We start from the raw sequence: 14,049 nt of genomic DNA, 5'->3' as shown, positions 1-14,049 counted from the left end.
AGAATGCATTGGTCAGATAAGCTGTCAAGTCAGCCATTTCATCAAACAGCCGTAGGGTCATTTAACCCGATAGGCCCATTTAGGAAACCTTTCCCCTACAAAAACTACATACACGTGTGCAAGCATCTGTTTTCTATACATTGGAGAAATTTTTATGTTAAAGTTTTCAATGATGATTTTATTATAAATGTTGTCTAAAATGCCGAACCTCAAATCGTGCGGGCTAAATGAACCTATTTATGTTTTGAGCAAAATTTCTAATGTTTGGGCAATATTTCCGTATAACTTCATTGAAACTGCTAGAAAGTAATAATTTTCGTACGACAAAGCTGGAGTTTTATAAAAATCTATGTATATTATAATTTTATGGAATAAAACAAAAGTTAGGGTTGCCATACTATGGAGGCATTTCATCCATGAGAAAACATTATCAAATCTGTTTTTAGATCTTCAATTCTCTCTTAAGATGTCATTCAGAGCTTAGATTTGAAGGTTCAGTGATAAAAATCATTTATTTATTCTATTTAACCTGTTATTTTAGGATGGAGGCATTTTACAAACATGATGGGGGCATACAAAAACACTCTATTATTCCGCTATATAGGGGAGATGAGGGCATAACGAGCACCCGAGGCATAATGAGAACTACGCTTTCCTACGAAAGTGCGTATTTTCTTAAATAAATTTTCATGAGGTTTTGTTTCGTACTTCCTATAGTATTAATTTTTCACAAAAAAAGGAATCTCCTTATCATCTTTACAGAGATATTAAAAAAAAACTAGCTTGGTTCTCAAGTTACGAAAATATTATATATTTTGAGCACCAGGAAATAAGCTTTTATGATCTTAAAATAACCTTGATCTATAATGTACGCACTGCAACATGATGTACACATTGTTTCTCAATTTTTACCATCATAAAATTTTTGATTTTTCACTTTTATCAATTTTAAAACACGTTTTTACTTAAATTTATTGACTAGGGGCATATAGAGCACCATATTATCGAGGCATAATGAGCATTTTCTGCCATAGAATCTAGCAGCAAATTAAAATTGATTTATAGCGCCACACCTTGACAAGTTTTCATCCGACAATTTAGCCTATTGGTAAGGTGTCGGAAAGGTAATCAAAAGACTAGAATGAGATTTCTGTTCAAGGTGATTTTTTTCCATTCACAATTCATGATCGATTTTTTTTATTGTTACATTATACGGCTACCCGCATGGAGCAATATCATACAATAACGATACCCATTATCTTCTTCCCAAGACTCCCAAAAGATTCCCTGTATAGTTTTTGGATTATAAATGCACGATTAGACTAATCGTTTTTTCATCAAATGGAATCGTTTAGACACAAATAACGATACAGGGAACGGGTTGTTTAGTAAATAAACGATTCATTTTTTTGCTTTTTTCTAGAGAGATTTTTTAGAAAATGTAGCAAAACGATAGATGTAATCGTTATTATATCATCCATTTTTACTTTTGAAAACGATACAATGTATCTTTTAAAGATCTTTTTACGATTTGTAGAGCAAAAGAAATCGATTCGTGTTAAAATTCATTAAATATTATTTTATTTCTTGAAGAATGACATTCGATTTTACTGTGACCTAGGCCATAATTTGACGCAGGTTCAAATTCTGCGCATTTTGCTATTTTAACACATTTTTTTTCTATTTAATTTACAAGAAGTACATCAATCAAACAATCAGATTGTTTTACACTGCATTATTTAAATTTTAAGGTAAATTTCTAAATGGTTCACTTTTATTATTATAATAGTATATTGATTTAGATCTCCTAAAACTCTTACGTCTGACAAATCTTGGAATTGATCCCTAAGTAGTGAAGTATAATGAAATAAATATACTTGGCAAAATGAAACTTTCAAATTAAAATGTCTTAATAAATAAAGATATGATTACAAAATTTTCTTAAAATGTGCAAAATTGGGATTGTTAACGGTATCTCTTTTATCACGTTTGGATACAATCCTACAAAAAAAAATACCATAACCGTGATATTCAAGATGGGTTCGTAACCGCCATCCTGTTTTAAGAAATGTTCGATCATAGATTCATTTGGAAGGCCATCAAAATAGCTGCCGTTTGGCTTCTGGAATTACTCGCTGTGTCGACAACTGCAGACCTGACTGGACCAGAATGCGAATTCTGCTTTTTTACCATGTTCGAGTTTTTCGGAACACATCTGCAAAAAAAAAACTTTATGAAATAAACGAATAGTATTCATATTGTGTTTGGAAGCTTACCCTAAAAGCTTTCAACATAGCTACATAACCACATATTTTTTCCGTTGAGTGCTTTTTGGTGCGCCATCAGGCGATGTTAACCGACATCCAACAGTAAAATTTCCGAAACGGTACCGGAATATGCAGCTACATCTGCTACATGATCGGTAACGCTGAACAGCGTAATCCTCAAGCCAGTCGGGATTCAATCGACTAAGAATGCGACCAAACGGCGTCAACCACTCGGGATTCAATCGACTAAGAATGCGACTGAACGGCGTCAACCAGACATTTCATTTCCTTCGGCAACACCTTTGCTTCAATGATGGCATCCAACGGTTGCTTAATTGTTCGGTATTGTGTTGAGGTGGAGACCACAAGTTAACCGAAGCCTGCTGCTTAACGTTCATAGTTTGAGGTTTGCAGTGCACCTTATCACCCGAATGAAACAAACTTATTGAATCAGACCCATTCGACTGTGTTGATAATCATTGTTCGGTTAAATTCCAATTTCCTGCAAACTTTGTATAGTTTTTTCTCAAGCTGTGGCGATACACGAACTTTGAACGTTTTGAGGTGGTTGCTCTTGATTCCTATGTGCAAATCAGAAAATTATTATTGTATTCTGATAAAAAAAAACTGAGGCAACTTGTACTTGGACTTAGCCGTTTTAAGCCTAGTCCACAGTAGGCAGCCTTAACTGAGAATTTTGTTATGAGACGAACTTGGTTGTCTGTTGGTGTTGTTGGAAACCTGAGACAGTCTCTCGAATAAAATGGAGGACGCTGAGACCGTCTCGAGACAAATCGTCTCCTAGTATGGACTATCCTTTAAGACAACCACAAATTTTAAAAAATATATTTAAAAAAAACAGGGACATACCTTGCCGATTTCATGGAACCATTTTTTTGTTTTTCGCATCCGGGTCGAAAACTGTAAGGTGGTGATGGTCTCATCCTCCTGAAAGCGGGCTGTGATGCATGAAACGCTTCCAGCGATTGTCTGCTGTTGCCGCTGGTGGTGGTGATACAATCAGTGACGGATTTTGTCGCAATCGTGGCTGAGGAACTGGACGATTGATATGATTTTCCGCCACACACTGCTGTTAATATTGGTGATGCAGTGGTGGTTGCTGTGGCTACGCCGGCTGACACTGCCCTTATGGCTCGGGAAGAAATATTCCGGAATTCTGCAGCCTATAATATAATGTCTCTTCTGGAAAATTTCCCTTCCGGATCACCACGATTCTACCAATTAGCAGCTGCCTTCAGTTGCTAAATTTTGTCTTAAGAGGCACTGTTTAAAATACAAAAAAATGTGAGGGAATTGAAGAGAAGGTGAAATAAAATTGGATACTTAGGGCTGTCCCAACGGTAGATGTAAAACACGGTTTTCGACCACGCTAAAACATTTCGGCTGGCACCGGTGGCGTAAATTGCTGTTTTAGCACAGTTATCGATTTCGAAATTCCCAACAGTTATACGCCTTTGTTCCAAATTCATGCAAATTTGGAACAGGATTTCAAAATATACGACAGACCGATTTAGTTCACGGTGAGAAAATTTTAGCCAACAATGATTTCTTTCACACATGTTTGGGTAACATTGGGTGTGATAATAATTTCTTTTTGAGATATTATTTGAATGTTTTTTTTTCGCTTCAACCACCCTATACGTAACATAAATTGAGAATAGATGTTAATAAAAACCATATCAAGTATAAATAATAGATGTCACATTATTCTCGATTTTATAAATAAATAAGAAGCTTTTCATTAGGGGTCGACGAATTAGTTAATCCAGCCAGCGTTCTAAAATTTGAAAAAAATAAACGAAAAGAAAATTTTTATACTTTTTCGATGAGGTATAATAAATGTTTATTGTTTGTTCTATAATTTTTGTATTATTTGAGATATTGAGAGATTTTTACTGCCCCTACTCGCATAACAGTCCTATATGAATTTTCGTCAATTTTTATCTAACCTGACAGTTCGTCATTTTGAACATAGGGCTTCAATTTAAAACAATAAAAAAAGAGATTTTGTTCTAGAAATTTCGAAAAAAAATATCAACTTGTGACTGTCCCATGCGAAATATACCCGCATAACAGTCCCATATGTGAAATACCACGAATTAGTTTTCGAAGCCAGGTCAGTTAGAAGGAAGGAATGTATTCCTAAGCGAAAAACTATCAGATGTAATCAAAAATCGTAAAAAGATTCAACTTACAATGCGGAATTCACGATATTTTTCCAAAAGTATGTTTCTTTTAATGAAAATTGTATTGAAAGGTTCAAAAATGATCAAATTTAAGTCTTAGGAAGAAGCTTGGTAAAAAAAAAAATTCTGTATGGGACTGTTATGCGAGTAGATTTAAAAAAGGTTTGAAATATGCTCGCATAACAGTCCCATAACGAAAAAATGGTGCTCCCGACCGTACCAATGACCCAATTTTGAAAATTTCAGGTGTTACGATTTATAATGACAACCTAGAACACATTCCATCTAATGTTTTTCGTTTATGCTGAAAGTTATGGTTACAATTTCAAAATATATTCCAAAACAGAAAAAGCTGATTTTCTCGCTTGCTTGTTTTTGCATATGAGACTGTTATGAAAGTAGGGGCAGTTTAGTTTCGTATGGATTGCTCAGAGTTTTCTTCAATATCACCATATTTTTCTGTATCCATACATAAATTTGCAAATAGTGAAACAAGTTTTTGTCAAACAACAATGTCGACAAATCAAAGGAAAATTTGACTTTGGGATAAACATTTCTCGTTTCCTTATTAATGCCAGCAATAACTTGAAAAAAAAATGGCTATTTCATTTCATTTTAACAAAATTGTATTTCATTGATTCAAAGAAATTTGATTGGATAAATTGAAGAATTGTTTCAATTGACCTTTTTTTCCTCGTTGTGTAGTCTTTTTTGCTTTTAAATTAATGAAATCCTGGTAGAATAGTTGAAATCATTGTTCTGTCAAAAAGAATATTCGTAGAATTAATTTTAAGACAATTAACCGTGAAACTCAAAACTTATGCAATTTTTCTAATAAAATGGGGTTTTCCTTTTCAATTATTGAGTGTCTGCAATGAAAGTGTTTCCGTTTTAAATTTGCTCCTACACCGTAGGGAGTGGGTGTTTTAGCCGATTCTAAAATTTCAAATTTTGCTAAAACTGGTATACTTAAACCCAATATTTACGCCTGAACCGTTGCAGGTGCTCTTACAGCAGGGAAACCGAGCGTCGGAATTCTCTATACAGTGCTCGTTGGATTCCGGTCATTACAGCCACGGGAGCCACCATCATATCCACTCAGTCCCTTTGTGACCACCGCTGTGTCATATCCGCGCCTGGTGTGCTTCCACCGTGGGAGAAAAAAAATTATACTATTGCTGCTGGGGATGATGTGAAAAATAAAAATAAAATAAAATTATTGATTTACAAAACAGTTTTCAACTTACCTTCATCGATTGCGCTGTTGTCGACCAGTGCGCTGAGATCCGGTGAAATCCGTGTTGTCTGCGGCATTTTTTTTCCCGAAGAACATACCTTGATTGATTGTGATACGGAGACAAAAAACAATACAAATTGTCGCTAAACAAAATAATTTCTTTTACTCACCTTCGCTTAAATTGTTGTTGGCCTCGGTGTGATCATTTTTCAGTTCTGTTGAGGACAATTATAGGTTTTCTTCCAAAATTAAGGAGGTTTTCCGAAAGCGTACCGGTCCACATGCCTCGTGTTTTTTTTCTTGACTTGATGACAGCAGCAGCGAAGACACACCACACTCAGATGCGCGAAAAATTATTATTCCTATAGATTATTAAACGTATCTTTCGGACATCGTTTTTAATCATCCCCAGCAAAGAAGCCATAAGCAAAGTCGCAAAATTAACCGTGATTATTCATGTAATCAGAACCAAATAATTCAGACGATTAAGTGTACGGTATTTGATTATGCGGGTAGTAGCATCATCCTCCGAACAAAGCACTTAATGTATGAGCGTGCGTGAATTGTTTGTATTCTACAAACAGACCTAGATTATTTTGTTATTGCTTTGTTTGATGAATCTACGACTCACCTGACTTCATCGAATTGAATTCGCTGCTAGATTCCCCGGCAAAAACGCACATCTTGCTCTGATTAATGGTGCTCATACTGCCTCAGGGGGGGTTCTCATTATGCCTCCACAGTGGCTGGTTTACAGCTTTTGGCAAAATTTTTTAAAATGCATTTTTTAACATTTTTATCTAGTTTTTCACGTTTCAGTCCGTTAGGGAATAGGCTTTTCAAGTGTCTGAACACGAAACAATAATGTAACCTCCATATTATAGCTATTTTCTATGGTTAAATAACTGTTTTCCTTAAGGTGGCCATTATGCCCCCATGTCCCCTAATCATTATTAAACGTCCACAAAAGCTGAAAGATGTCGAATTTCTTAAGTTTATTTGAGTAAGAAACAAAAACCATCCAAGTTTTTGTTTTAAACTTCTTTACATATAATTTTTAAAAGTCGAAATATTACATCAAAATGTATCAAAACCTTGTATGAATTTTTAATTTTTTTTGAGTATGTAAATTCATAAAATTCTTTCTTGCCTTATGTTCTAAGCGTATCACCCTCAAAATGCATTGGTCAGATAAGCTGTCTAGTCAGCCATTTCATCAAACAGCCGTAGGGTCATTTAACCCGATAGGCCCATTTAGGAAACCTTTCCCCTAATATTTATTATTTAACAGCACTGTAGGACTGTGTTCATAATTTAACACGTTCGTCGCCACGCTCATTTTGGTAGTTTTGCTAGTCGGGCCCAAAGAAATTTTCAGAGAGAGAAAGCAAAGAGGGAGAACTCCCATATTTGAAACGTGTGGCGAAGCTGAGCGGTAAACTCCAGTAAGAGAGCGTCACCTGCTTTTTGATGTGACGGGGTCCCCCAGGAAAAACACCCGTCTGCCAAATATGGGTGACGTGGCGACGAACGTGTTAAAAAGGGAAATCAATAATATTCAATAAAAAGAAAAATACCGATGCTACTATACACTTGAGAAAAGTGGTTTGATAAATCCCAGGAATCTGATTCAGCATTTACCTTTCCATTTATTTTCTACTAGCTGAAAAACATTTCAATCTAAGGTTGCCAGGTTGCCCGGATTTATCCGAACATTTGAATTAAAATTAGAGGTAAGTCCGGTCTGGCCCGGTTTCCCGGATTTTCTTGCAAAAGCCCGGATTTTGCCCGGATTTATTCACATCATTTTTAAAACGTTACATAAACTGAGATATTATAATTATTATATTTTTTTATTTTTACGTTCAAAAAGAAGTTTTAAATGGCAAGTTTTAGAAATAATCATGACTCGTGTTTGAAAGCTTGATATACAATTTAAAATCTGCTGATGTGGCTTGTTGAAAAAAATATTGCAATTATATTTTTCGTTATTTTATCAGAATAATTTCGCGGTTTTGACCAAGTTTGCCCGGATATTGCCAGGATGTCGGTTTGAACATTTTGAAATCAAATGCTGGCCAGGTTTTTTGATAAAATTGGCTTGATTTGTCCGGTCCCGATACGGCAATTCAGGCAACCTTATTTTACTATTTTTTAGGAAGCATGAATTGAATTACCATTTTTTTTTATCAAATGATAACATTTTTATTATCTTTTTCATGGGTTATCTAGTGAAAATCCCATGTATTAAGCTTGTATACAAATGTTAACGACTTCTTTTCAAGATCTCCCCGTAGAATGGAATACCCATTTAAGTTTTATTTTGTACTTAGAAATTTCTAAATAGATTTCCGCTGAAACCTCTGCATGTTTTCAATGTGCTTTTTAAGTTTTCTTATAATTAGATGGTAGAATTGAACACATCGATGATCAATAATAACTTTAAATTTAAAAAATTTACAAATGAAATTGAATTGTACAAAACTAAAAACTTCAGATTAAATTACTAAAAATCTCGTGCGTTGGATTTGGTTTTAATTTTTTGCATAAAATGAACGTTTAATTGTCTAGTTCCTATTGTAAATTAAATTCCTACACGGCAATCAAATTGTTGAGATCGAAGCCTTGAACTAACAACCCTCAGTTTTATTAATGGTTTCCCTATGAGGAGTTCCGAAAATATGAAAATGAATGGTTCCTAAAAGCTAGAACATAAGTTTTCAGTCCAAATAGTTATTCAACTGAAGAAGTCAGTTCATAATAAACATGAATTAATGTATCCAAACTTTACACACTGCATATTCTAAAGGGTGATACGGTCAAAATTTGGTCAAGGGAAAACGCGTGAAAATCGGTGAAATCGTGTGTTTAAAAAATCAAATTAAATTTATTTTTAAAGTTTAATTAGTATGAAATTCAGGAAAAATATTCAGTTAGGCTACCGCTTTTCCAAATCCGAATTGCCGGGCCTTACGCTTAACCCCTGCCATCAGAAAAGCCAGTTTGCCTTGAACTGCTGCTCGTCCTTAGCAGTTTTTTTGGTCTTCTTTAGGTTCCGCTTGACAATAGCCCAGTATTTCTCAATTGGGCGGCGCTCTGGCGTGTTGGGAGGGTTCTTGTCCTTGGGAACCACGTGCACGTTGTTGGCGGCGTACCACTCCATGGCCTTTTTACCGTAATGGCAAGATGCCAAATCCGGCTAAAACAGTAGGGGAGAGTGGGGATACTTGATCTCCTTTTCTTATTTTCATCATATCTTTTTGGAAAAATTTAGCAACTCGCCGTCTTTAACATTTTCTGACAGCTTGCAACTTCAAGTTTCTATGCTCCAAAAATTAGAACGATACTTGAACCCGTTGATGAACTAGAAGCATTTTCGTGGGAGTAAAAAAATTGCGATTTTTCTGAAGTTAGGGGAGACTTGATCCCCTATTGAAGGAGACTTGATCTTTTATTCAGAAAGCCCTAATTCTTGTATAAAAATAAAAAAAACCCCAAGATAGAATGTTAATTGACTATTTTGGTCATGTTTGTTCTCATTTCACAATTTATAGCAGACATAAGAAGAAAATTCTATTACTTTGTCTCAACGTCAATAACATTGCATACTTGAAGGCGCTATTTTTTATAATTAAGAGAAAACTTCAGACAATTGTTTGATAAATATTAGTTTTTGGATAAATATTAATAATTTCGTAATCAGCAATTATAACGATCAATTCAGAAGAAGAATATGCCGTTTGGAAGGGGGATCAATTGTACCCAACTCTAGGGGATCAATTGTAGGGGAACTGGGGGTATAATGCCCATTGTGGGCAAAACGCTCCACTGCGATATCTTGCTAGTTATCCACTTATTTCAAAATTTCTTTACGTTATTCCCTTCTTATTAACAGTATAAACCTTTTGTACAAAAAATTAGCATCAAATGTATGATAAATCTCTGCAAAAAACCAAAATATTTTTCAAGCCATATTCCTTGCAAATTTTTCCTTAACTATCGTAAGAAATTACGGCATCTATCGGCGAAAAAAAATTACCTGACATATGTTACAATAATGAAAATTGGTCTTTAAAATCATCACAAAACGAAAAATTTCCTTATTCAATTATTTTTTCTGTTATTTTGAACGATTTTCAATAAACATGTCTAGGTGGGGCAAAACGCGCCATGTCCGTTTATCTTTAAGAATGTTTCATATTTGTATAAATTTATATGCAGTATCATCACAACAATTTTAACGATATTTCCATGTTGTATTGAAAAACATAACTTGAATATAATCGAATATATTTAAAATTCCTAAATTTAATATAGATTTAATAAACAATTCACAAGAATTTCAGTATATCTGGCAGCACTGCGCGTAGCAATATATTTTTCCATCTGTGAAGTAGAATAGAAGTGTTTTTACCTGGCAAACACTTTCGGAAGCATTTGAATCAATAAACACTTATTAAACGTTAAACGGCGCGATTGGGTACACACATATGCGCATTATGCCCCTACTGAAATTGAAATCCTATTTTCAACCTACTCTTCAAACTTCATTAAATTTGAGGCCTTTTTTGACCTTCCAGTTATTCTAACTATCATATTTCGACAAAAAACATTCCAAACTTCCAAACACAATCGAAAAGTAAAGTTAATCTTTTCAAATGTACTCTGAAACAAGGCTTTCTTCTTAACGTGGGCATTATGCCCCCTCTTCCCCTACCCATAATCAACATTTTAGAAAACTTTTTCTGAAAAAAGTTGAGAGTTTTCCATTGCTTTGAAAATATGGCATTATGAAGTTCATTTTACGCTCGAACGATTGATACATTGGAACAAATATTTTTTTTATAATTTTCCCATGTAAGGAACATTTTAAAGTGATGAAAAAAGATCTTCAAGTTACATTTTGTGAAATTTTTCAAACAAAGTTCAATTACTCAAACAATAATTTTGTTAAAATTTTTTAAACTACAAGCATTGTTATTTTGCTCATTTTGGCACATTTTTCTAGAACATTTGATCTTTGTAAGACATTCCAGTTTCGAGATAAAGCTAAGGAATCAAATATCCCCAGGGATCAAGTATCCTCATTCTCCCCTACGGAACAACCGTGTTTCTTCAGAAAAGGCAGCAGACGTTTATTCAAACACTCTTTCACGTAAATTTCTTGGTTGACAGTCCCGGAAGCTATGAAAATGCTGCTTTTCAAGCCACAGGTACAGCTGGCTTGCCAAACCAGATATTTCTTTGCGAACTTTGACAGTTTCATGTGCTTGAAAATATCTGCTACCTTTCCCCTTCCTTTTGCCGTATAAAACTCCTGTCCCGGAAGCTGCTTGTAGTCGGCTTTGACATAGGTTTCGTTGTCCATTACCACGCAGTCAAACTTCGTCAGCGTCGTTGTGTACAGCCTCCGGGATCGCGCTTTGGCCGTCGTATTTTGTTTATCATCGCGATTTGGAATCACTACCTTCTTGTAAGTCGATAGTCCGGCTCGTTTTTTGGCTCGATGCACGGTTGAAGACGATACACCCAGATTATTTGCGGCATCTCGGAGAGAGAGGTTAGGGTTTTGCTTGAAACTACCGGCAACTCTCTTTGTCGTCTCAGCGGCTTCCGGTTTTCGATTTCCCCCCGATCCGGACTTCCTGGCTGTCGACAAACATTCCCCAAACACTTTAATTACATTTGTAACGGTTGATTTGGCAACTTTTAGCGATTTTGTCAGCTTTGCGTGCGAGTAGCTCGGATTTTCGCGATGCGCGAGCAAAATTTTGATACGCTGCTCTTCTTCCTTGGATGGCATTTTGACAACTGAAGAGTGAATTCCAAAATCAAAATAGGAGCAACATTCTACACACACACACACCTTCAAAATGAGGGGTGTTCATGTTTTTTACATGCAAAATTGAAAGAAATACATCAAGTTGATATTGACCAAATTTTGACCGTATCACCCATTAGTACAGGCATGTCAAACTCGTTTAAGTGTGCGGGCCGCATTAAAAATCTTTCATTTCCAAAAATATTTCCTCTCGTAGCAAAAAAAAAAACTTTTTAATATTTTGTGGCAGGAAAGACAGCGTACTTCTGTGTAGTAGGGAATTTTGTGATAATTTAAGACGGGGCTACGCGGGCCGCATTGACCAAGGCCTGGTCTTTCAGAGTTACCAAATTAATTTACTTTTTTTTTTAATTTTTACTTTTTTCATAGAGTCCTCCATACAACTTTGAAGGTCAGTAAGGTCGCATTAGAGTTATACGAATGAGCTATAACTTAGCCAGTATTGTTTTATCATTGATTTAATCAAGATTTTCATTGGAAGGGATTATTCCGCCAACATGGAACTTTAGAAGCATCCGCGTTATTGTTACCATCAATCAAACATTCTGAAGAAGTAGGCAAAATTCAAACTCTCTTTTCGTTTGTAAAAATTTCTTAAGAATTTATCATATAGGAGGTTGTAGGACCAATTTCATGAATTTTCCGTTAATGTACAAATTATGTTTTTCCTTAAGAAAAAAGGCATATATCTAATTGTCGCTTTCTATTTAAAATAAAGTTTGAGGATTACAGCCCATCCCAACTTAGAAACTTCCGGCACCAATGAACCATAACCGTTGATATACTAAGCTCACTGATATTTTCAGACAATAAAACCAATTTTAATATCTTCAAGCTTACCCAATCATCTAAATACGTTCAGGACACTATTCCTGTTTAGAAATTTTCTTTTTGTTTTGAAACTAGGCCACCCGTCAAGTTGGTATCAATAGATGTTTTGATAAACGAGCCTTTCTTTCTACTTTTTCAATCGGGGAACATTTTCCGGTTGAAGCTATCCCATCAACCCTGTCAATGGGATTTCCACCCTTAACATGATTAGGTCCGATTTAAAAGAGAACCCGTGTAATGAGCAATATTGGGAAATCGGAAACCCTTGACAATGATTGTTTGATCGTTTGCCATGGCAAAAGATAGTCCATTATACATATTACTGCACTATTCGACTCTGCAGTTATTAACCCTCATGCAAAGGAAAAAGAAAGAAAAAAACCAGTATCAAACCAAAAACTTTATCAATCACGATTGTCATCCTCACAACAAACTTGAAAGCAAATTGACTGTCTCATACCCCAGAACCAAACCTCAATAAGTCAACCGCCATGCCGCCCCATTCCCAAAACAACCGCCAAAACATTGCTGAAGGATGTCTTGTGGCTTACTTTCGCTATCATCGGTCATGTCTATAAAGTTTTACCTTTATGACTATTTCGCTAGTTGGTCCCGGGTTCCCCTCATTTTGTTCCCTTCTTTTCAGTATTTTTACTCCCAAAGCTATCCAAATCTAAGTGAGTGGGTGGCATATTTTTCGGTGAGGGGGTCTTTGATAAGGATTTCTTGATACAAATTCTCTCACACTCTGGAGGCCACTGGTAGTCGATTGGAGGTGGTTTACATGTCGCTGTTATTGGGAGTAATTTAAATACTTTGCATGTTCTAGCGTGTTGAATGGGAAGTTGTTCGGGGAAATTAATAGATTAGTTGATACAAGTTCGGATGTCGTTGTTTAAGTGCAAATTCCAAGGGATATATTCCGTGTATTGGCATTTAGAGGACTTGAATTGTTTTGGTCATAGATCCAAATTTGTGTATCTACGTAATAATAAAAGTAGAATTCATAAGGCCGGAAAATATTTCAAATTCTTCTTTTGTCACTCGGAGTTGGAACATCGCAAGGGGGGGGGGGGGGGGGGGGATTATAATAAATAATGCAAAACAAACTGATAAATTGGAATAAATTGCAAGAAATCTTGTATGCAACAAAATAACATGTTAAATCGTTGCACAAAATCCTTAAATCAAGTTATTTTTTATCGAAAAATTCAATCAAATCACGAATAAAAGTTATAATTAAAGGGTGATACGGTCAAAATTTGGTCAAGGGAAAACGCGTGTAAATCGGTGAAATGGTTTATATAAAAAAATAAATCAAATTTAAAAAAATAAATCTGTTTGCCTTGAACTGCTGCTCGTCCTTAGCAGTTTTTTTGGTCTTCTTTAGGTTCCGCTTGACAATTGCCCAGTATTTCTCAATTGGGCGGAGCTCTGGCGTGTTGGGAGGGTCCTTAGGAACCACCTGCACGTTGTTGACGGCGTCCATGGTCTTTTTACCGTAATGGCAAGATGCCAAATCCGGCCAAAACAGTACGAACAACCGTGTTTCTTCAGGAAAGGCAGCAGACGATTATTCAAACACTCTTTCACGTAAATTTCTTGATTGACATTCCCGGAAACTATGAAAATGCTGCTTTTCAAGGCACAGGTACAGATGGCTTG

This window comes from Uranotaenia lowii, chromosome 2, assembly GCF_029784155.1.
Source record: "Uranotaenia lowii strain MFRU-FL chromosome 2, ASM2978415v1, whole genome shotgun sequence".
NCBI classification, from domain to species: domain Eukaryota; kingdom Metazoa; phylum Arthropoda; class Insecta; order Diptera; family Culicidae; genus Uranotaenia; species Uranotaenia lowii.
This window is presented reverse-complemented; position numbering follows the sequence as displayed.